The 24840-nt window shown below is 28.5% G+C and overlaps 1 protein-coding gene and 1 long non-coding RNA gene across 5 annotated transcripts in view; one reads left to right on the top strand and one right to left on the bottom strand.

Moving 5' to 3' along the window:
• The first annotated feature begins 3111 nt into the window (after positions 1 to 3111).
• The window catches only part of LOC147810069 (pre-mRNA 3' end processing protein WDR33-like), a 99619-nt gene continuing 77890 nt past the window's right edge, over positions 3112 to 24840 (top strand). The window contains exon 1 of the mRNA XM_087164942.1: positions 3112 to 3721. The gene's annotated coding sequence lies outside the window, so the exon portion shown is untranslated. The remainder of the gene's footprint in view (positions 3722 to 24840) is intronic.
• The window catches only part of LOC147810060 (uncharacterized), a 553747-nt gene continuing 541015 nt past the window's right edge, over positions 12109 to 24840 (bottom strand). For all 4 annotated transcript variants that reach the window (XR_015434124.1, XR_015434121.1, XR_015434123.1 and 1 more), the window contains exon 4: positions 12109 to 12157. This is a non-coding gene — a long non-coding RNA (uncharacterized LOC147810060). The remainder of the gene's footprint in view (positions 12158 to 24840) is intronic.

The raw sequence follows: 24840 nt of genomic DNA, 5'->3' as shown, positions 1-24840 counted from the left end.
AATACATTTTTAACTTGGAAGGGAAATAATTGGTAAAGTTAGACACATCCTATAGCGTAGAAAAATGTTAATTTTGAGGAATCTGGGTCAAGTTGAAACTCTTGGTAAAAACTGCTAAACAGAAGTGTCCGCTGAGGAGTAAATCACGCAGAATCTGGAATTTACTGCTGTAACCAAATTGGTACGATTATTAGAGTAATAATTGAGAGTAGGATCAAGTCAAATTCAAATGATAGTATAAACAATTGCCGATGGGGATATTGGTTCCGAGTACTGATGGAAAGTAGAAGGATCGATTATTGATTAAATGATAGTACGGAATAAAAGGATAGTGATATGGAGTTTAACTAAGTTGGAAAACGGAATCAGAAATAGGTTCAAAAGATAGTAGGCTTGCATGCTGATCAAATGATAGCAAGTTTAAATACCAAGCATTGTTGGTGGGTTCGAGAACTAAAACTGAAATGATAGAGATAAAATGATAGTGGGCTTAAATGTTGATCAAACGATACTAGCGTGTACTATTGGAAAAATAAGGTTGTCGCGTACCGAGAAAAATTTAGTGTGTTCACGCGATGACTAATCAACGATTGTAAGTTCGATCACCAATAAAAAAAACGGAGTATATGAGAACTGACATGAAAATAGTATATTCAATTTTAGATCAAGTGATAATAGGTTCAAGCACCCAACAACTGAGAGTCAATAATAATACGGCGAGTTTGAGTATTGACCATAACTAAGTGAATTTTAGTACTAATAATAACCATTAATAATAGAGGGGTATGGACACCAATATTAAAATAATGTAGGTTGGAGTCAGGGTTAAAGAAAGAAAGATTCACTCTTTGGAGGAAACTTTCGCTGCTCCAAAACCTACAATTATCTCCTGTGACGGAACGGCGGAGCATTGATTGTACTTTTACTTCAACATTGGAGCATTCCTTTTCGTGACGTAATTGAAGACATTCGCTGTTTTCTATAGTGATTTTCACCAGTTTTTATGAAGTGAATTAATAAAATTGTGAAATTATTAACGAAATGCTAGTTTGCGCGATTGCAACTTGCAAAAATTCTAATAGAAACAAAAAAGGAAAAATATAATTTTCCCCGTATTCCCTAAAGTAAATGAACAACTATGTAAAACGAATTCAACGTAGCAAACGGAATAACCTAGCTAATATAAATCTGCAATATGTTTAAGAATTTGCCATCTAAATAGAAACCGACTCGTTACTTCAAAAAGAATGGCAGGCAAAGAGAAATGGATTTAAGTCCAAGAAAATTAAAGGAATAGTATATATAATTAATAGTTGAAATTCTCCAAATTTTGTAACAAATTTTTTAATGTTCTTATTCTAGATATGTAAGATTGCTTTTAATAATATTCTCTAAAATTTAAATATTTACAAAAAATTGTAAAATTTCTAATACTATTATGAACCTATATTATTATTTTGTTTCAGTAATTAACTCTTAAAGGCTGATGTTTCCTAATGATTAAGTATGAACAAATTGCCTCTATCAGCATATTTTAAAATCAGGATTCCCAACTTATTGTTATCAAATAATATGTAGCTAAAAAAGTGTCGATATTTGCTTCACTGTTTTTTAATAATGAAAGTTATAACTGAACTGTCTCATTTCAAATATTTAAAATGTCCTTTATGACAACTAGTATTATACTTTTATTAGTCTCAAATGGTATTTTTTTTTAATATTATGAACAAGAAAAAATTTTGAACGAAAATAATGCGTTAATTGCGTAGTTTGTAAGCTAATATGTATCAAGAAAAAGACGAACTTATTTTTGATGCGATGTTTTCATAATATCTTTGCTTTCGCTATCTCCGAGATTTATGTACGGCATGACGTCACGAGGACGCTTCTGCTCTAAGACAGGAATGAAACCAGCCCTATGTAGGGTATACCAACTAGTGAAGGAACACTACCCAGTGCAGGAACATTTCATATATCTATACATAATAATAAACGCGGCTGTGTGTGTGTGTGTCTGTAATCACAATATATCGCCCCAGAAGCCTCGCCCAGGCACGAAACTCGGCCCATAATTGTGTTTTGACATAATGAAGAAGTATTTTTTTTCTTTTTCAAAAATTTTGATTAGTTATTTAGTTATCAGTCATTTTGTAAGTCTATGCTTTTCGTCTGCTTTTTCGTCTTCAAAGAGCCATATTCAAAAAACTTTTAAAAAATGCATATACTTTTCCCCACTCTTATAAATGTATGCTAATGCGAACCTCACAATTGAAATATTAATTTTCGACAACTTAAACCAATAATATACAAAGGAATTAATAATTTAATTGTAAAATTCGCATTAGTTTACATTTATTAAAGTGGAGAAAAGTTTAACTTTTGTATTAAAAATGTGGCAACATATTCGATACGTAAATAGAACGCTTCGCTTTGATATATTTGTCGCTGTTCATAATTGTTATAATAAGTTTTTCTTCTTCTTTCCACGCTCTATTTTTTTTTTTTCTTAAGCGAAGACGATAACTTTTATAGCGATATTGTAGTACTTTGTACAACTAAAAATTCTTTTCACAACACTTTAAAAATATTTACTTTATTTTCTTTATATATGCAGAGAACAGTCGGCAAAGAATTCGATTAGGTTGAAAAACATTTCGCTAAAAAGGAACGAATTCTAAAAGAAAAAATAAACAACTTTAAGAATAAAAATGCTGATACCAGCCAATTTTTTGAAAGTTAACTTAGAAATAACAAACCAAACGATGTTAAATAACAAACCAAACGATGTTAACAAAATGACGTAGAAAGCGCAACTAGATCAAAATTATACAAGCACAACTAGATCAAATTATAATACCTGAGTGCTTGACGTAACAGATATAGAAATAGAATTTGATACCATAAAAAATTATATAATAATAGAAATTGATACCATAAAAAATTTATTCGTTTTCGTGTTCTTTTCATGTATGCATTTTAGTTTTTTTTTCTTAAGCGTTGTAGCTATATAATTTCAAACATCCTCAAAAGCTATAACACATCTGCAGCAGAACTGGATATAAAGACAAAATTGCTGGACAGGAACACTTTAATTGGGTATAATATAGCCTACGTCACAGGTTGTGTTGTTCCTACCAAATTTAACCCATGAACGGCATTTTCTGCGAGCCTAACTTCAAGCCGCAAATAAACAAACGAAGTGTTCGATCGTTTAAATAGCTGCTCGCCAGATTTTATTGCATTATAAAGAAAAGTTATTGAAACTAAATACAACTAAATAAACAACAACAACTAAATAAACAACAACAACTAAAACAAATAACAACAACTACTAATAACAATAACTAAATAAACAACAACTAAATTCCATTCGTTTAGCATTGCGTCATATGTTGTTCCTACTAAATCGAAGTAGTTGTGTTTTTTTCATATTATACCCAATTGTCCACTAATCTTCAGATTTCCTGCTATGTTTTAAAAAACTTTATTTGTGAAAACCTTCAGCGTGGCGGACAGCTGGCCGCCTTAGGCGGCTAGTATTGATTAAAAATAAGAATTTAAAAGTTTTTCTTTAAATTGATTGGTAACAATAGCTTACTGCCAAACAATAGGAAGTCACCTAGCAATGTTTTGGATTACCTGGTCAAATAGACTTCTCTGAAAAAATTTTTGAATTTGTTATTATCTCTGCAACACCTTGTTTCTTCGAAAAAATTATAAGGTGAGTGTTTGCATGTAATAGTTTTATTTTTCTCACTGTGAAAAAGAGAATTCAAAATATAGTTATTGAAGTTACGTTTTATTTTTTTAAAGCATCATAGCATAATAAGGTACTGAGATAAGGGGGTGTTTATGAATAGGCTGTTTTAAAAATCAACTTAACTGAATTGTATATTTATTAATCGTGAATTTATGAGCAAGTTTTTACAAAATTGTTTTCATATTTGTTAGAAAAAAACATTCTGATTAGAAAAAAACATAGCTAATAATCCTTCAATTAATGACGACGAAAAAATTTTAAATTTAAAAAACGAAACAATTTTATGCATCCATCACGTACAAGTTATTTTGAATTTATTGTATGTTTATTTACTAATATGATTAACCATTTTTAAAAATAATTTATTAGTTTTTTTATATGTTATGAAGTCTGTCATGATGAAATGCTTTAAATCCTCTCTTAAGCAATTATTTTATACTTTATTTATTTAATATAAATGCCTGTCATCAATATTGGAAATTTTTCTCACTATAATTAATTGTATTTTAATAATCAGAATCTACTGATGTTAAATACTTAATTGTGGCAAGTAAAAAAGAATAATAAGTTAGCTTAAAATTTTGATTGCTCTATCTATTGATTCATATAGTAACTACATAGAATGTTTGATACCGAAGACTCAATTCAAACATTTAAATGTTAGTCTAGTAAGTAACACAAAAATAAGGAAAAAAAAAATACGTTCCTTCACTGGAAGTTATGGATTTTTTATATATATATTGCTGTATTTAAAACCAACCCAGAGACGATTTTGTACTTGCACTTATTACACAGTTTATATTGCTTTGCATACAAGTGAAATAATGTTTCCTTTATTTCGTTCAAGCGAATGAGAACAGACACGAATCAAAAGGGCTAATAATTCAAAATTAAATTAAAATTTATTTGAATATAAAACTTATTATTTTCGAATTGCGCTCGTGAAGAAAATGATCTATCGATTCAATTTTATCAAACACAAATTTAGGAATCGTTATAGTATTGTATTTAAAAGGCGTAGTAAACCAACAAAAAACCTTCGAAAACACAAACGAAAAGCAACTCACATTAGCTATGAAATGATATCTTAGAACTTTAAAAGTGATTATATTAATTTTAAAGTATTGCGTTATTATTTTGTGGCATTAAAAATATTGAGATAAGTGATCAAAAACTATATTAAGATTATAAGCTTCTGAAGCTTCGGTGCACTGCTTAATATCAGTCTTCTTTTTATTTTCAAAAAAAAAATAAATTCTCTTAGTTTTTATTACGTTCTGTGGCTATCGCGGGCAATATACGATAGGGGTAAACATTTTGCTGCCGCTGGAGAGTCGCCTGTTTTGCATCCGTTTCATATAGTATATTATTTCTGGATCACTGACCCCTTTTCCTAGAATTATTTTTAAATATTTTTGTAATTACGTACCCTAATCGATATTATCGGTTAACAGCTCATATCAAGCAAATTAAAAGTGAACATGTGTATATAACTGTATGGGTAAATTAAATTAAACTTTTTCAGTGTTAACACCGAAAAAGTTTTACTTAATTTACCCATTATTAGAATTTGTAGTAATGCTAAGACAACACGTTACAACAGTTTATGTTCAGCACAGCATTTTGTATTTGTGCTGGTAAAGGTCAATATAAAATTATATTGAGTACATAAATGACTTTCTCTAAATTTAAAATGTATCTGCGAGGACTAGACTTGATTTTAAAACTTATGTTTTGGAGGTAAATGATGACACCAACACGAAATATTATTTTAATTACATCCACCAGTATATGAATATACCTGCATTCAATATAATACTGAAATAAAATGTTCGAACCTATTATACATAGAGGATCAAGTTCATAATGAAGCAAATCATATTCAAGCGATCCTAAATAGAGAATTCAGTAGATCCTAGATCATTGTGAAATCCCCGGAAAGGAGGTTGAAGAACTGGGAGACCTGTAAGATCTTTCTTTCACTCTGTAAAACATTTGACAAAAGAAACCATCTAGATTCTAGCGTTAGCGTTGTCATTTTTTGTGAACTAATGATGAAACTTCTTAGAGTGTCACATTCCATTATAATTGAAGTATAAGGATAGAATTCTAATTAGCTCAGGGAAAGGGGGATAGTAATAGTTAGTGGTCATTACTCAATTTATTTTAAACTAGATTTCCCCCTAAAATTATGTTACTTCATCGAATGACTCTACAGCTGTAAGCAACGCATCACAAAAGCAGTTCCACAGGTCTGAGTTCCCTTGTTGTAGACACTGTAACAAAATGTTCATTATTATTACCTCTTTATAACACATTTCTTTTTATAATTATAGAATGATAACAAAATCCTTCGTTTCTAAGTAGTAAAGAGGAAGACGGTCCTTTTGTTTTCATATTGTAAACTTATTTACCATAAATTAAACTATGCACCGAAAATAGTTTAAATATTTCTTAAAATTCTCTAAACTATTTCTCTAATTTCTTCTCATATATTTTCTGAATAAATGAAAAGAAATTATAAATCATTAAACAATCTAAAATTTTTTGCTCTAAAACGAGTCAATATTTTTTAAATAATATTTTTCTACAGAATTAAACAATTCTATTTATATTAATTTAAAACTAAATTTTTTAAAATTTATAATTTCTTGAAACTATAGATTGATTACAGAGACCTTTGTTTCTTATCAGTGAAGCAAAATCAAGGTTGTTGCTTTACTGATGTCTGGACATAAAAAAAAAGTTCTACTTAGTAGTAAACTGTTAAACACCTGCCTTAGCTATTAATGATCTCTCGTAGATAGTGAAAAAGGATGATAGGTTAAATAAAGGGTTGATTAATATTGTTTCCTTCTGATATTTCCCAAATGTTATTTACTTATGATGCGTAGATGTAGATTAAATTCATTATAAAGACTTATAAATTCGAAGTCATGTTTGCAAACAGAAAAGTTGTTCGAAAAAAGGTTGACCTGAAACTTCTTCTTTTCTAAATTGCTATATTACATCAATAAAAGTATCCAATTTAATAAAATAATCAATGTGAAAATACAGAAGAAAAAATAAAAACATCGAAGTGATAAAAGAAAAATAAATAAAACAGCGTAATTTATATGAATGTTATAAGTTTGAAAAACAATATTTATTTCAGATAAGATTCCTTCAGTAAATGTAATTTTTAGTGAAAAATGTTCGTTGAATCAGAAAATTGTTATATAATTAGATAACATCTAGAAGTAAATAGGTCATGAGCTAAAGAAGCTTTAAATTATTTATATAATTGATATAAATGTTCAATATTAAATTTGCTCCAAAACATTTATTTGCTCCAAAACACACTCTAGTTCGTCTGAAATTATATTTAACATTATTCTTTTTTAATTCGCAATTAATAAATATAGAAATTATCAATTTATGCTTTAAATTTTTGGCTATTATATATTAGCTGAAATCAAAGCTAATAACTCCTTTTTTCATGGATGATGTTATTTTTCCGTTGCCATTCAGAATTGCAAGAAAATCTGCAAGATTTTTCTCATTATCGATGCAAACAAATACTAAATTAAAACAAAACAAAAAAAGATATGAAGGAAAAGAATTTTAAAGTCATAAAATAAAAGTTTTATTTTAATTTAACAAAAAAAAAACAAATTCTGTATGATATACGAGAAACAATAAACAAAGATAATGGCAACAATTAAACAATAATCTAAGAAAAATTAACATAAAATAATAAGACTAACTAAAATTAATAAAAAAAGTCACATAAACTTTCACAAAACTAAAATGAAAAAAATTGAAATAAATAATATATATAAAAGAAAGTAAATCATATTCTAACATTTAAGCAAAATTAATAGATCTATAAATAAATAAAAATAAATAAATAAATTAACTAACTAAATAAAATAAATAAATAAGCAAAATAAAGTAAATAAGGAAAAAAATTAATAGAAAGAAAAATAAATAATTATGCTAATATTTTACTAAAATTAATTGCAATAATACAAAACCTTATAGAATACAAATTTAAGTAAAACTCCAATCTATAGATAAAAAAGTGTTAGTAATTAAATAAATAATAATAACCTAAATAATAAAATAAAGTTGTGTTATAGAAGCACAAAATTACTAGAAAACTCAACAGAGAATTGAAACAAAACTACTTTTAAGTTTACTAAAGCTAAGCGCAGAGTAATTAAAAGTATTTAAAGAAAAAAGTACACAAAATACTCTAGCTCAAAATATCATTCACAATTCAAAATAAAATTAAATTTTTTGAATTAAACAATAGCACACAAATCTAAAATCTACAAGCAAAATAATTTAATTTTGCAATCAAACAAGATTAACTGAAAATTTTAACAATATATTCAGACTACAACTAAAGTAATTCTTCAGTAAAACATTACAAGTGCAGTAACATTTTGACAGAACTAATAATTGGTGACAAATATTAATTGTAGTAATATTCAATTAAACCTTATAAAAATGTATGTATATTTTTTTTCTTCTACAAACATAAGTTTAGAAAGCTTTCAACCTATAAAGTAAGAGGAAACCAAATTCCGAAAGTTAAGTAATTCAATTCTACCTTTAAATGACATTAAATAAAACTGTTCACAATTTGGAATACCAATGAAATTCTAAAGTAAAAATAATTTAAAAATCAGATTAAAATTTTTTTTGAAAAAATATAAATAACAAATTTTGAAACTTAAACAAAAATAGGATAACAATAGATGGAAATAATAATGGTTCTATTAATGTAAACTGCTTACAGTGAGCTGGAAAAAAGAGATATCACCCTAAATAATTTTTGTTTTAATGAATGCTTTAAATAAGCTAAATAATTAGTATATCTATTTCTAAAATATGTCATTAGACACCAAAGTATGTTTTCTCTAAGTAAAAATATGACAGATTTGGCTTTTTAATTCTCAAAACACAAAGTAATGGGTAGTCTAAATTTGACACTGAAAAATAGTGGAAAGGATAAATTGTAAACACATAAAGCACAAATTATATATTATATTATTTATTTGGCAAAATAAAATGAAATTTAGTAAATTAAAGAAAAAAACATAGAAAAAAATTATTAATAAGTAATAATTATTTTAAAAACGAGTGAAAAATATGCGTAAGAAAAATTAGAATATATAATCATGTAAATCAAAAAAAAAATTTATATAAACAATACAGTTAATAAAGATAAATTAATATTAATGGAAACTTATATTAATGGAGACTAATATTAATGGAAACTAATTTTAAATGTTTTAACAGTAAACTAAATTTAATACATAAATTAATGAAATAAAAAAAAGAGTTGCTAATACATAGAATACAAAAACTTAAATATATTATTTAAATTCAAGTAAATTGAACTCTAAAAATCAAACAAGTAAATATACTTAATAACTAAAATGTAAAAGTAGATAAAATAATACTATTATAAACTTATGTGAAGTGTACTAATACTTAAATTAAAATAAAAACACTTTTACAAGCAAAAAAAACAAACATATTATTCATAAATCAAAAAATGCTGTAATTGCATAACATTCAAAAATGAAGGTATACGAGTATTACCATTCATTAAACAATATAGATCAAATTCTACAATTTACAATATATATATATATATATATATATATATATATATATATATATATATATATATATATATATATATATATATATATATATATATATATATATATATACAAAATAAAATTAATTAAACAGTAAAAAGGAGAAAAGTATTAATATAAATTTATGCTTAAATTTTATAACAAAAAAAATGCAATTTACAAATAAAAACATTGATTGATAATAACCTATACTAAACTAAAAGCAATTAAATATAAAAAAAACGAAGTTAACAAATTAAAGTCTAATATAAAAATATATATTATTTATACAAAAAAGATAAAATCTGTAGACAGAATAATGTACGAAAAAATCAAAAATCAATATATGTTACAAAAGCAAACACAGACTAAAGTGAAACTTTTGCATAAATAAAATTAAGAAAAAACTTGGAAAGGCATTAAACATAAAAAAAATTCTGTAAATAACTCAAAAAAGTGTATTAAAATAACTCGACAACAAATTAATTAACAGATATTACAGTTTCGAAATAATATTAAAATACAAAAAGATATTATCAAAAGGCATGAAGTATAAAAACAAAAATAATAAAATATGGATTAAGTAAAAGAAAATCAGAATTTCGTAAATCACATCAAAACATTTACTTGGAAGCTAAAATTAAATGAACACAAAAACTAATATTAATGCTTTATACTTCACATGTACTAATACTAAACTGAAACTTATAGAAAAATTAATGTAATAAAACTTTTAAAATCAGTTTAAAAAAATTACTAAACAAAAAAAGTAAATTAAGAAAAAAGTAGCACTATCGTAACCTAAAACTATTTTAAAAATTATGGTAAGAAAAAACTTAAAATATAAAAAGGTGAAATAGTTTTAATGCGGCAAAAGAAAGTGATATTCTGTAAATTAAAAAGAGATTTACCAGAAAGAACAAATGTCCCTTTTTGTAAAAAAAAATTCACAATACTGTTAAAAATAAGAACGTAGTAAGTTTTAAGAAGCTTTTGAGTGATCACAAAAAATAAGGGGCCTCCAATAAAAAAAAAGAAGAGTTGAGACCAATATTAGAAAAAGCATCAAAAGAGTATTCCAAATACAAAAAAAAGCTTTTACACACATTAAATTTAATTATAAAATAAATACAAATCAAAAGATTTATTAAAAATTATTTATTTACCTGAACAGATCTTGTTAAACTTAAGAGCTATTCTTCAAGGATGCAGATTTCTGTAAAAAGAATTTTTATAAATGAAAAAATTATATTACTCTTACCTACAATACAATATCATCATACAAAATGGGATAAATATATAAGGTAAGGTAAGATAAATATGTAAAATAAAATTAGTTGAAGATAGGTTTTTTTTCAGGTATGTAACGAATATTCGGCCTTTTTGTGGAATATTCGGTTCGTCGAACATTTGGCCAAATATTAGGCCGAATAAAATTTGATAAATTATTTATAAAAATTATTTTTCGACAAAGTTTTCTAGGGGGAAATTTTAAAAGATTTAATAAAAAAAACAATCTGAAATAATATATTTTGCTATGCATAATTAGAAATAGTTTTTATACATATTTATTAAGTTCTAAAACTTGTTAATTTATGTTCTGAAAGACACATGAAACTTTAGTTTATTCTTTTTAAATAGCTGTTAGTCAGTGTTTTCAATCCTTATTTCTAATTATTTTAAACATTCCTATGAAAAGTTATTTTTTATGCATATCAAAAAAGTCGTGTGTAAATTTTGAAAAAGAAAAAAGTAGAAAAAAACATTAACATATTATTCATAAATCAAAAAATGTTTTTTCAAAAGCATAACATGTAAAAATTAAGGTATACGAGTATTACATTCATTAAACAATATAAATCAAATTCTATAATTTGCAAACAAAAAATTATGCATAAAAATTTAAACAGTAAAAAGGAGAAAAGTATTAATATAAATTTATGCTTAAATTTTATAACAAAAAAATACAATTTACAAAACAAAATTGATTGAAAATAGCCTATACTTAACTAAAAGTAATTGAAAAAAAACTAGTTGACAATTCAAGATCTAATATAAGAATATATATTATTTATAAAGCTAAAGATTAAAAAAAACTACGTAGACAGAATAATGTACCAAAAAAATAAAAAAAGCAATACCAATGTTACAAAAGCAAAACACACACTAAGTTAAGTGAAACTATTGCATAAATAAAATTAAGAAAGAACTTGAATAGGCATTAAACATAAAATGAATTCTGTATAATCCAAAAAAGTGTATTAAAATAACTCGACAATAAATTGGAAGCTAAAAATTGAATGAACACAAAAACTCTTGTACTACTAAAATTGTACTAATGATAAACTGATATTTATAGAAAAATGTATTTAAATAAAGCTTTAAAAATCATTAAAAAATATTACAAAACAAAAAAATTAAATTAAGAAAAATCTAGCACTATCGTAACCAAAAACTAATTTAAAATTAATTTAAGAAAAAACATTTAAAAATCTTAAAATATGAAAAGGAGAAATAGTTTTAATATGGCAAAAGATAATGATATTCTGTAAATGAAAAACAAAATTTACCAAACAGAGAAAAATGAACAAATGTAAAAGTAGGGAGAGTTGAGACCAATATTAGAATAGATATAAAACAGCTTTTACACACATTAAATTTAATTATGAAACAAATACAAAACAAAAGACTTATTAAAAATTATTTATTTACCTCAACAGATCTTGTTAAACTTAGAGCTCTTCTCCAAGGATGCATATTTCTGTAAAAAGAAATTTTATGAATGAAAAAATTGTATTACTCTTACCTATAATACAATATCATCATACAAAATGTTATAAATATATAAGGTAAAGTAAATATGTAAAATAATCAAATTTTTAAAGAAATTCTGCTAATATAGACCTCCCTGCAAGTTCTAGATTGTTTCCTTTACATGGCAGAATTTTCTCCCGATAAAATGAAATAAAATAAACATTTCATTTAGATATACTATTAGATATCTCATTAGATATGATTAGATTTTGTTATTTTATGACCGTTGCTGAACAGCCGACCCAATTTTGGGTTTATGACTACTAATACTCAACTCTGTAGTCTTGTTATTTTGAACCAATCCAGAAGACGAGGTAACTCTTAGATCAGTACCTCCAGAGGAGGTACTGATCTAGCACGGAGGACTTTGTGACTCGACAGATTTAACGTGCACCGGTCACCATTTAATTCACGGGGAGTGTTCGGCCGACGGGGATCGAACCCACTCTCTCTTAGACATGGGCCCGGTGCCCTACTAACCAGGCTATCCCAGTCCCGATATCATTTGATCTGCATTACAGGGTTGCCACAGAAAAAAATGAACAAAATAGTTGCTTCTAGTAGCCTAAAACATGAAAATAGTCGCCTAAATAAAAACAATTTTTTTCAATAACATAACTAAAATTTTATCAAATGACTTCATTGTAATCCATTTAGTCAAGTTGACGGCCAATACGATAATTTTTAAATTAACGTTAGTGTTCTGACACTAAATTTTTATAGAAAAAAAAATTAGTATATTTGCAGAACATTAAATACTTTTAAATGCTAGAATTAATGCATCATAGTATCGTATTAAAAATTGGATTCTTTAAAATCAGGCAGAGTTTAGTAGCAATAACTGTTGAAAAGGTGACTGAGAAACAAAATAGATTCACAATGGAATCCGCGAAAATTGAGAGCATTAAAAAGTGATTACTCAAATTTGCAATTCATTTTTTTTTTTTTTTTTTTTTAGAAAAAAAAAATTTCATTATATTCAGAAGATGCCGCAGGTTGTCAACCCAATTTATGCTAAAATAAAAAACTGCTAGGAGCACAGAAAAGTCTCCCAATAGTCTCCTTTTCCTGAAAATAGTTGCTTTTATAGCCTTTTCAAGTGACAAAAGTAGCCATAGTTGCCTCAGGGCGAAAATAGTTGCAAATAGTCGCATTTTAGTCACCTGAGGCATCCCTGCATTATCTCATTAGATATCACTTGGCCTTAAATATAAATAATTACTAAATATGGTTTTCTCAACTATAGGTAAACATAAACAAATAATTAAAATTCATGTTTATATTATCTACAGCCTAGAAACCTAGATGTAGAGACTATAAATTAACTGAAATATTCCTTAAAAACTCTTAAGTTTTCCGGATTATTCACTTTCCTCATCATATATTCCTACAATACATTATTTTGATTAATTGCGATGCTTTTTATTCACAGTTAAATCATGCATAATATTTCATTATAACTACGAATATAATTATGTGATTCGCATTATACAACATCTATATGAAATAAAGCCAAAATTATTGAAACTCATAATTGGTTCTTCTAAAAATAGGACACAATAATACTTTAGGATCAATAATACGAGCTATATTACAACTATTCAGTTCCTATTGCAGGTAAACAGTTGTAAATTATCATCAATCTGAAGATTTGTTTAAATTCTTTTATGTCTCAATTAAGGCAGATTTTTTGACTTAAATAAAATCAAAGTGGTTGCCAATAATTGTCCGATCTCAGTTTGCGATTTTTATTTTTACTTTTAATAATTGCAGTTAATGCTTCTATGCGCCAAAAAAAAGAGGAAAAAAACAAGATATACTGAATAATTTTTGCTCTAATGATCCGATTTATACGAGCTAAGTGTCAATCTTAAAGGTTCCAGAGAAGGATTTCAAACATGTTAATTAACTAGCTCTGGCCATTTTATTTCATAACCGTCGTTGAACAGCCGGCCAAATTGTTAAGTTTACGACTACTAATGTTCAACTCCGTAGCTTTGTCATTTTGTATCCAATCTTCAAGACAAGGGAACTACTAGATCAAGTATTAAGAGAAATTTTGACTTCGTGAAGGACTTTTTGATGATACTAACCCACATTTGAGTTTCATGGAGAGGAGAAAAACGAGAACCTCCCACGGTTAGCCTGACTGCTAAAGGACTCTAACACATAATCCGTCTACCACTGAGGATATTTCAGGTCAGCACAGTGGTTGGTGCAAGCCGGATGCGAATTCGTAGCGACCAGATATCGTGGGATTCGAACCCGGTTCACCTCAATGAAAGGCGAACGCTCTATCCTTTCAGCCATCGCGGCTTTAGTTGTTATTATTAATTAATTTACAAAATCAGGCACAAAAACGTATTTTCTCTGAATTAACGCATCTATGATTTTTTTCATAGTTTGATTCGTGAGCCCGATGGCTCAGGGGATAGAGCGTTCGCCTTCAGATAAGGTGAACCGGGTTCGATCCCGGCGACGGCTGGTCGATATCCGCTAGCACTGACCACTGTGCTGACGTGAAATATCCTCGGTGGTAGACGGATCATGGGCTAGAGTCCCCTTGCCGTCAGGCTAACCGTCGGAGGTTTTCGTGGTCTTCCTCTCCGTGTAAAGCAAATGAGGGTTAGTTCCTAGAAAAAGTCCTCCACGAAAGCATATTTCTCCCTATACTTAATCCAGGAGTTTCCTCGTCTTCTGGATTGGGTTCACTATTACGAGGCTACGGATTTGAACATTAGTAGTAGTAAACAAAAAAATTGGGTCTGCTGTTCAACAACCGTAATGAAATAAAATATTTTAATTCGTGACCCGCAATATAGGGGTGTAGACAAAATTTCAAAAAATTGGGAGCTAGGAAGCTACATTTAGTGTAGTCCTAAAATAAGGGAAAGCAATTAGGAGGAGTAATTTAATAACCATAAACTAACTGTCTGATAGACAAGATAGTAGAATTACTTAGTATTTCTCGGTTGCTGAACAAGGAAGTTGAGATAATAAAAAAAGGAAACCTTATCATTTATTGTATTGTGTTCGTTGAGATCGAGAACACTTTTTTTAGTAGTTAATATAAAAATATCTCGAAGTTTCTAGGCAACAGGCAATTTTTGAACTTATTTCTGTCTAAAAAGCAAAGACTGCTTTCCTTTTAAAAAATTTCAATCAATACATAAATTTTTTATAATTTTACAAGATTTGAACACCTGAACTTTTTATGTGGCAAGTTGTATATTATGAGTATATATTATAAGTTGTTTTCAACTTTTTTAAATTTTTCGTTGTACCAAATTTGCATTAGTTCTTTATATTATTTACGTAATTGTAAGGAAAATCATTAAAAAGATTCCGTAAACATGTAGATCATCTGGAAGAGATTATAATGCACATTATTAAGGTTTTACATAATTCACGATATTTCTTTTTTCTATTATTGAAAAAATTAGTTCATTATTCATGGCATTTCAAAAGTATTGAAATATGAATGTTTAAGAATATTGTATGATTCATTTTTTTTAAATCGTTTTATTTTGCCAAATATGTGAGCTACGTGTCTTTTTTTGGGGGGTAAAGACAATTTGCAAAGAGCATAGTAATGTTTCTATACATTCTAAAACGAATTTTCGTAAATTTTCCATAAAATTTTGCAGAGCATGTTCTTTAATTACGATCTGCTGTATTTATCATCGAATATTGCTACTATAATTTCGTTGCTTAGTTCTTTTTATTATGTGAACTTACATTATGATTCTTACATACACATATCTAATATGATAGTCTCCTTTTAAAGTTGAGTTCGTAAGGTCTTTAAGAAAGTGAATCGTGGCAGCAAATGTATTTTATTACGTTTATATTCTCCACAACATTCAATTATCAATTTCAATAATTCCAAATATCTGAATATAAAATTTTGAAACTTTAATTTAAAATAAAACATGACTTAAGATAACGTAAAAGATTACTTCAAATAACTTCTTAATTTTAATACAGATGCAAGCTTTTTTAATGTTTTAAGGATCTGTTAAAATAATACAAATGTTTGTTTTAGTCAGCATAAAATTCTTATCAAAATAACGATTGAGACTCGAATGTAGTATACTAAAATAGGGTTGCCACAGAAAAAAATGAACAAAATAGTTGCTTTTAGTAGCCTAAAGCATGAAAATAGTTGCCTAAATAAGAACTAAAATTCAGCAAAAATAAGACTACAATGTTATTAAATGACTTAATTGTCATATACCATGATCCATTTAGTCAAGTTGGTGGCAAATATGATAATTTTTATATAAACGTTAGTGTTCAATCGCTAAATTTTAATATAAAAAAATTTGCATATCTGCAGAAAATTAAATGCTTGTAATTACAAGAATTCATTCAAAAAATACTTTTTCGTTAAAAAAAAAAAAAACTTTTTCCAAGAAATTTTCCCTTTTATCAATAATTGATTTAGCAAATTTTATATATATATATATATATATATATATATATATATTGCAAAAAGTGATTTCTCAGATTCAAAATTCATGCATTGTAATATCATATTAAAAATTGTTTTTTTTTTTTAAATCGTGCAGAATTTCATAGCAATAACCGTTGAAATGGCGATCGAGAAACGCAAGACTTACAATAGAATCTGGCAAATTGAAAGCATTAAAAAGTGATGACTCAAATTTAATTATTCTTTTATTATTCATTTATTCAATTTTTTAATTATTTATTTATTTCTTATTAATTTTTTTATTTTCATTTTACATTTTTTATTTTTCAAGAAAACAAATTCAGTGTGTTCAGAAGATTTTGTGGGTCGCAGGTTTTCAACCCAATTTATGCTAAAAAAACATTGCTAGGAGTACAGAAAAGTCTCCTAATAGTCTCCTTTTCCTGAAAATACTTGCTTTCTTAGCCTTTTCAGGCAAAAAAAAGTTGCCATAGTCGCCTCATGCTGAAAATAGTTGCAAATAGTTGCATTTTAGTCGCCTGTGACAACCCTGTAAAAGTACAAACTTCATTGGCCTTAAAAATATGAAAATGGTAATAAAAGTGGACATGTTTGGAGCACTCAGAAATAGAAGCCCATTCTAAAGAATCGCCATACGTGAATGAAGAAAACCGAAGCGATTCTAAACAGAAAACGTGAAGTTGCCAGCAAAATATGAAAAGGAAAAAAAAGGGAATATCACAGTACCCGAGAGTGACATAGACAACAAAAAATTGAATAAAGACAAAAAAAAAAAAAAAAAAAAAAACGCAGAGTTCGAGAGTGGTATAACAAGGCAAAATGCATTTTGATGTGTGAGAGAAATGTTGAGAAACTACAAGGGAAATTAGCATTCGTATAAATAAAATAAGATTTGTGAGTATCAAAATGCGCTGATGTGACATGGGTGGTTAAAAATTTGGCATTATAGAAATTCAATGTATCCCCAATATTGAAAACATGTGCGGCAAAAGGTGATTTATCGCATTATTGATAACTGTTTTATCTACTGTTTTCATTTATATAAATTTTCAAAACGCGTCTGGTTGAGCAAGAGTTGCACTGGCATTCTCTGTTTTACTCTCGGCTAACACGGTGCTTCTCATTTTGTATTTTACTTTTACTTTCCATTGGTAAAAAAAAAAAGTCTTGAAAATGGGTGCAAGTCTTGAAAATGGGTGCTACACTATTTTAGCGAGCTAAACATTTGCTTCAAACACTGCCCAACACAGAACTGGCTAAACGTGAAAGACGTGGCTTGAATTTTGGCTCTCTGAAAACATGTCGACTTTTATTTACATCTTCATATTTTTTTAATATAACTGAAATTTTTCATTTGTTCACTTCAGAGTCTTGGCCTTATTCACTTAGTAACAAAGTATATTGAATTAAAATAAATTTTCGCGATATTAAGATAAGTTTTACGTAAGATAATCGTTTTTGCTCTTAATTTGAAAAAAGTAATTACTTATAATTCATCGGAACTTTCTAAAAAAAATAAAATAGTGTTCATTTATTATTATTTCTTAGTGCTACTCGGAAAAAACATTTCTTAGGAAGTTAAACAATTCCGTTTGCAGTTGAAATTTCAAAAGTCGAATGAGACAGTGTAATAACTAGACAGCGGATAATATGCAATTGCATACGTGCATATGCAATTGCATATTTTAGCACTTTTTGCCATTTGTGCATATAAACGTATATTTGCTCTTATAAATGCATATTTTCAGCATTTTATGGCTTTTCCCTCCTAAAACCATATCACTATTCCTTTTATGTTAGCATAAGGAACGCTTTAAATTTTGTTTTGTCGTTCTTTATCACCACAGAAAGGGTCAGCTGGATTGATGTTGCTGGGGGTGATTGCAATCACGTGAAAAAGATGTAGAAGTGAGGAAGGGGGGTCCACCCAAACAGACATTCGTCATAGAGACCTCAGAAAGGGATGGTCAGATATTCTATGAAGGGATGTCTTTTCCTGGAATAAATAATTGTCAATCTGTGTGGGAAAAATAAGGCTTCTATGGTAGGTAGAAAATGACCTCCCTTTCCTGTGATTGATTAGTTAAAAGGTGGAGTGAATACATTTTCGGAGAGATCTGCTATTCTAACATATTTCGATGGTCCATCCGATAGATAGTTTCGACATCCATCAGTTGAATACGTAGTTAGTGAAGCTTCGAACGTGATTTTTGACTGCTGAATTTTATAATATGCCAAAAATTAAGTCGACTAAATCAAATTTAATGAAGACATGGATTTCGGACTATGGGAAGGACTTTACGACCGATGGGGAAACAGTATTTTGTGTGATTTGTCAAAAACACATTTCCTGTGAAAAAAAAGTACCAAATCGATCAATATATAAAGACTAATGCTCACTCCGCGAAGAAAAAGCAGAATGCAAAAGGATTTGTTCAAAGTTTAATAACTATTCCTGTTCAAGCAGCTAAAAAGGAAAGTGATTTTTCTAGTGATTTATGCAAAGTCTTAGTAAGCAGCAATATTCCTTTAAAAAAGTTAAATAATCCAAACTTAAGACAGTTTTTTAAAAAATATTGTACCAATCAGATCATTCCCGATGAATCGACTTTAAGAAAGAACCACGTTTGCAGTTGAACCGAACGAACCGATATATAACGAAGTACTGGATGATATTCGACGAGATATTGGAGATGGCCCTATATGGATTGAATTCGATGAGACGACAGACAGTCGCTATATTGCTCATTTTATTTGTGGAAAAATGGATAATATTCCTACTCGAACTCGACCACATCTTCTAGCAAGCAAATCCCTTGAAAAAGTCAATCATTCAACCATAGCAAGGTGTGTCAATGATTCTATCAGATTATTATGGCCTGATAGAGATGGTTCTGAAGATGTTTTGATTTTTGTCAGTGATGCCGCTCCGTATATGGTCAAATCTGCAGAAGCACTGGAAATTTTTTATCCCAGAATGCTTCATATTACATGTTTGGCTCATGCTGTTCACAGATTGGCTGAGACTGTTCGAGAAGTATTCTCCTCTGTGAATGAATTAATTTCTAGTATCAAGAAAGTTTTTCTCAAGGCACCTGTGCGCATAAAATTGTATAAAGAAATGTATCCTGATTTGCCCTTACTTCCACAGCCTGTGATAACTAGGTGGGGTACATGGATTGAAGCTGCACGTTTTTACGCTAATAATTTTGATGCAATAAAGTCAGTTGTAGATGCAATTGACAGTTCCTGTGCTTCTTCAGTTTATGTCACAAAAGAATTACTACAGGATATCTCTTTGCAGAAGAACTTGGCCATAATTGACACTCACTTTTCTTTCTTAAGTGGAGCAATAACAAAGCTCGAAACACGAGGTCTTCCCCTGGGTGAGGCCATATCCGAAATTGAAAAAATTCAACAGTGCATCAATGCTCTTCCAGACTCAGTTGGGAAGAAAGTAAAAGAAAAATGGTGTTTCGTTCAAAACAAAAATTCGGGTTTTGCAGCAGTGAAGAAGATAAATGATTTTCATGGAAACCGAACTGAACTTCCAGAGAAAGTAAAACCAATGAGTACGAAATTGTACAAGTTTTGTCCAATAACATCGGTTGACGTGGAGAGGTCATTTTCTGCTCTCAAAATGATCTTTGGTGACCGACGACATCAATACACCCTTGAAAATTTGGAAAAACACTTAGTTGTGTATTGCAACAAAAATTATTCAGTTTAATAAAATCTTTCCGGAAAATGCGATGAGTTTTCTTCTCTCATTTATCATACTTCAGTTTTAGACTTTTTCTTCAGAAATGTGTAGATTCAAGTAAGAAATATTTTGATTTTCTTCCTTTTAACAAAAAAATGTTTTAGCTGTGTTTGTTGGAAAAAGTAAGTAGTAGTATTTAAATAAGTTGAACTTTTAATTTCTATTTTAAATGCATATTTCTAGTTTTAAGAGCATATATTCAAGGTTTTTAGTGCATATTTGCAAGCATATTTTGTCCGTTTTTTAGTGCATATAATCCGCTGTCTAGTAATAACTCTTCCCATGAATCAAAGTTAAATAACCACAACGTCAATTACTTCGATCAACTTGAGAAAGAAAAGTTTAAAAATATATTTTTACTAATAAATCTAAAAACTATTCTAGATACATATTAGGGTATATTTAAGGGCATATTTCGATAGAGTTTTATTATACACCTATTATTATATTTTATTTTACTTAAAATTACTCAAGTTATATGAGTAAATGCATGAACAGTATGATGGTTTTCACTGCTTACCCTCATTTTTCCTGCCGTCTTAACAAAATAAAGAAATAATTTTAATACATTTAATTGTTTCTATTTGTTTCAAGCAATAAATTAATTAGCCCAAACTGATGCCAATTTTAGGGATAATAAAATCAGTCACAGTTCAATTGAACATTAATGAAACATTAACATTATTGTCTCCTTTACTGCGAAATAGGAACAAATTTTATTCATAATTTATGAAAAAAAGTATATTGAAACAATTTTCTGGACATACTAAATACAGCTATAAAATAATTTAAAATCCTAAAATGTATTAATATAACTTATTTAAGTATAAAGAAAAACTTAAAGTTATAAAAAAAAAGAGCAATTTTTTTGAGATGATTCTAAAATTAGCATGGGGTTGGAATTCTTTTTTTTTTTTAAACAATTTTTTATTTTTAGTATTTGTTGTTAAACAAAATCAAGCCTACCGAGCATCATTTTCCTGCTATAACAATACTTTATGAATTATACTAAAATTAAGAATTGTTTAGTTAAAAGTTGATTAAAAGCTTCTTTTAACAAATTTCTTCCTCATTATTTTTTTAAAAAGGCAACCTTCTTAAAGTTAACGGGCAAAAATAAGTCTGAACGTCAAAAAAAAAAAATTGTAGCTCCGTAATTTTTTATCCATTTAAAAAACAAAGTATACACACTTTGAGTTGCGCATACATGCATTTACTTTTTATTACTTAAATAGGAAACAATATTAAAAAAAAACAATAATTGAAATTCCTTTTTCGAAAATATAGACTGCTGATTTAGATCGAGTAATAGATTGAGTAATTTTAAAGCAGCAGAATCTGTATAATTTTTTAATAAGGTTTAATTTTCAACTAACTGGCAATAATTCTAAGCTTTCTTTTATTAAAAACTTGATAATAATTTTTAAAAAAGTTTAATGGCTTTACTCTCGATGTTACGCATATGCAGGTTAGCTCCATCAAAAAGCCCTCCACAAAGACAAAATTTCTCCCGATACTTGATCCAGGAGTTCCCTTATCTTCTGGATTGGTTTCAAAATTTCAAAGCTACGGAGTTGCGCGTTAGTAGTCGTAAGCCTAAAAATCGGGTCGGCTGTTCACCAACGGTTATCTATACATAATAATAAACGCAGCTGTGTGTGTGTGTGTCTGTAATCACAATATATCGCCCCAGAAGCCTCGCCCAGGCACAAAACTCGGCACATAATTGTGTTTTGACATAATGAAGAAGTATTTTTTTTCTTTTTCAAAAATTTGGATTAGTTTCTTAGTTATCAGTCATTTTGTAAGAAAATCTATGCTTTTTCGTCTTCAAAGAGCCATATTCAAGAAACTATTAAAAAATGCATATACTTTTCTCCACTCTTATAAATGTATGCTAATGCGAACCTTACAATTGAAATATTAATTTTCGACAACTTAAACCAATGATATACGAAGGAATTAGTAATTTAATTGTAAGATTCGCATTAGTTTACATTTATCAAAGTGGATAAAACTTTAACTTTTGTACTAAAAATGTGACAACATATTAGATACGTAAATAGAACGCTACGCTTTGATATATTTATCGCTGTTCATAATTGTTATAATAAGTTTTTCTTCTTCTTTCCACGCTCTTTTTTTTTTCTTAAGCGAAGACGATAAGGTAAAATTATACTTGAGGATGCCCCTTGGCGAAATTGGTGACTTATGTTTGGCGCTATTCCTGCTTGCGCGGAACACCGTGGTAACAGAAATAACGGCCAAAACATAATGATATTTCAAAAAACATTGGAAAATTTCAACAAAACATCGGATAAAGCTTACAATGAACCCAATATAAGCAAAATTAATAAACCCAATTAATAGGATTTTGAATCGAAGCAAAAATTGATGGAGTAGGCGCCGAAAGAAAAGGTAAAAAAAAAACAACTCACTTCATCATTAAGCTTGAATTTCTATTAAGATTTAGGTGCACAGAAATATCTAATAACAGTTAGATACTGTCTAAATTTATCATGAAGAGAATCTGTGTACCTCCATCACCACATAAATTCGACAAAATAGGAGTCAAAAATGGCGTCTGTAATACCAGACTAGCGGTGATATTTTTTTCTTAAATCCCTTTTTATGACTGCTTACATACCTTCGATCTTATAGACCAGACTCAAAAGTAACCTTACCAGCCGGTATCTAACGAAGAACTAATGGACCTCTGAAATTACGCATACCGTTGAACATTAATAACGCTAAAATCTAAACCGTTGAGAATCACGATTGGGTTTCAACATCGCCCAGCTTGGCGATCAACCGCGATCACAACTTGGCGAGAATCAAGGGGCACCCTCAAATATAGTCTTCCCGACGTTAATTTTTGTAGCGATATAGAAATAGAAATTGATACCACAAAAAAATTATAGAGAAATAGATACCATAAAAAATTAATTCGTTTTCGTGTTCTTCTCATGTATTTAAAGCAACTTTTGTATGCTTTTACAATTTCTGAGGCCTTTTTTTAAGAAAAAAAAACAAGTCTCCACCTGATAGTTATATTATAGGTTAGGTTACCATAGCAAAGTTACATCTTCAAACATCCTCAAGAGCTATAACACATCTGCAGCAGAACTGGATATGAAGACAAAATTGCAGGACAGAAACACTTTAATTGTCCACTAATCTTCAGATTTCCTGCTATGTTTTAAAAAACTTTATTTGTGGAAACCTGTAGCGTGGCGGACAGCTGGCCGCCTTAGGCGGCTAGTAATATAAAATAATTTAAAAACGAACGAGGGTTAAAGAAAAAGCTAAATTAAATTGCTAAAACAATATATTAGTACATTATTGGAAATATAACATACGCAGTAGTGTAGACAGGGATGAGATTGGTGCCAAAGGGCAAAAAAGCTGAATTTCCAAGTGAGTAAATTTTACGTTGTCGATAGAAAAACAGGCACCTTTATAGTAACTAATTCAAGAAAATAAACTTACTTTTTACAAGAATCACGATAATTGATTTTAAAATCGTGTGAATATGAATAGCGATTATGGATTTTGAAATCACGTGAATATGAATGAGAAAATACATTCTGCGTTATAGAATTTTTGAATCGCGTAAATACAAATTACGATTCATAATTTTTAGATCGCGTGAATGTGAATCCTATAACGCCTTACTTTAAAATCATGTATAAATACGAAAATCGTTGTGTGATATTATAGCCGCATGAACAAATCACGACATAGGTTTTTAAAAACGAGTAAATACAAATCGTGATATTAGATTTTTAAATCTCGTAAATAAGAATCGCAATGTACAATAGTCAAATCGCGTGAATAACAATCCCAGCGCGCAACTTTTGAATCACGTAAATACGAAAAGTTATGTTTGATATTAAAATCGCGTGAATAAGAATCGAAATGATAGCAGATTCCGGGACTTCTAAAAGGTTTGTTTGACGCAGGGACGTGTGAATTACGAAAATACGAGCTATCTGGCAGGCGGGCAGAAGTGAGGAAAATCTTATCTTCGGCGCGTAAAAGCGGAGAAAATAGCTAAAATAAGTAAAAATGCGAAAGGTTGGCTGCTATATAGTTTGAATTTTCTGTTTATCTTTGAAAATCAGAAATAAATATAATTATTTTATTTCTATGGCTGAATTCTCTGAAAAAGCGGAATAATTTTTTTTTTTTAAAGTTTAACTTTTGGATAATCAGAGTTTTTGATAAAAAGGCTGAAATTCGAGAGACGAAGGTGAAAAAAGCGGAAATCAGCTAAAAAACGGAAAAATCTCACCCCTGTGTAGAGAATAATACTTTGAAAATTAAGAATATAATTAAATAGTTAGTAAAATAGTTAGCTGCAAAAACACGCACGGGCAGGTAATTAAGAGATTATGTTTCATAATTTTTT

The sequence above is a fragment of the Parasteatoda tepidariorum genome, chromosome 5, assembly GCF_982258835.1.
Source record: "Parasteatoda tepidariorum strain Cologne lab strain chromosome 5, Ptep-v5.0, whole genome shotgun sequence".
Classification (NCBI taxonomy): Eukaryota; Metazoa; Arthropoda; class Arachnida; order Araneae; family Theridiidae; genus Parasteatoda; species Parasteatoda tepidariorum.
Note: the sequence above shows the minus strand (reverse complement) of the source record. Positions and strands in the feature narration are given on the sequence as shown.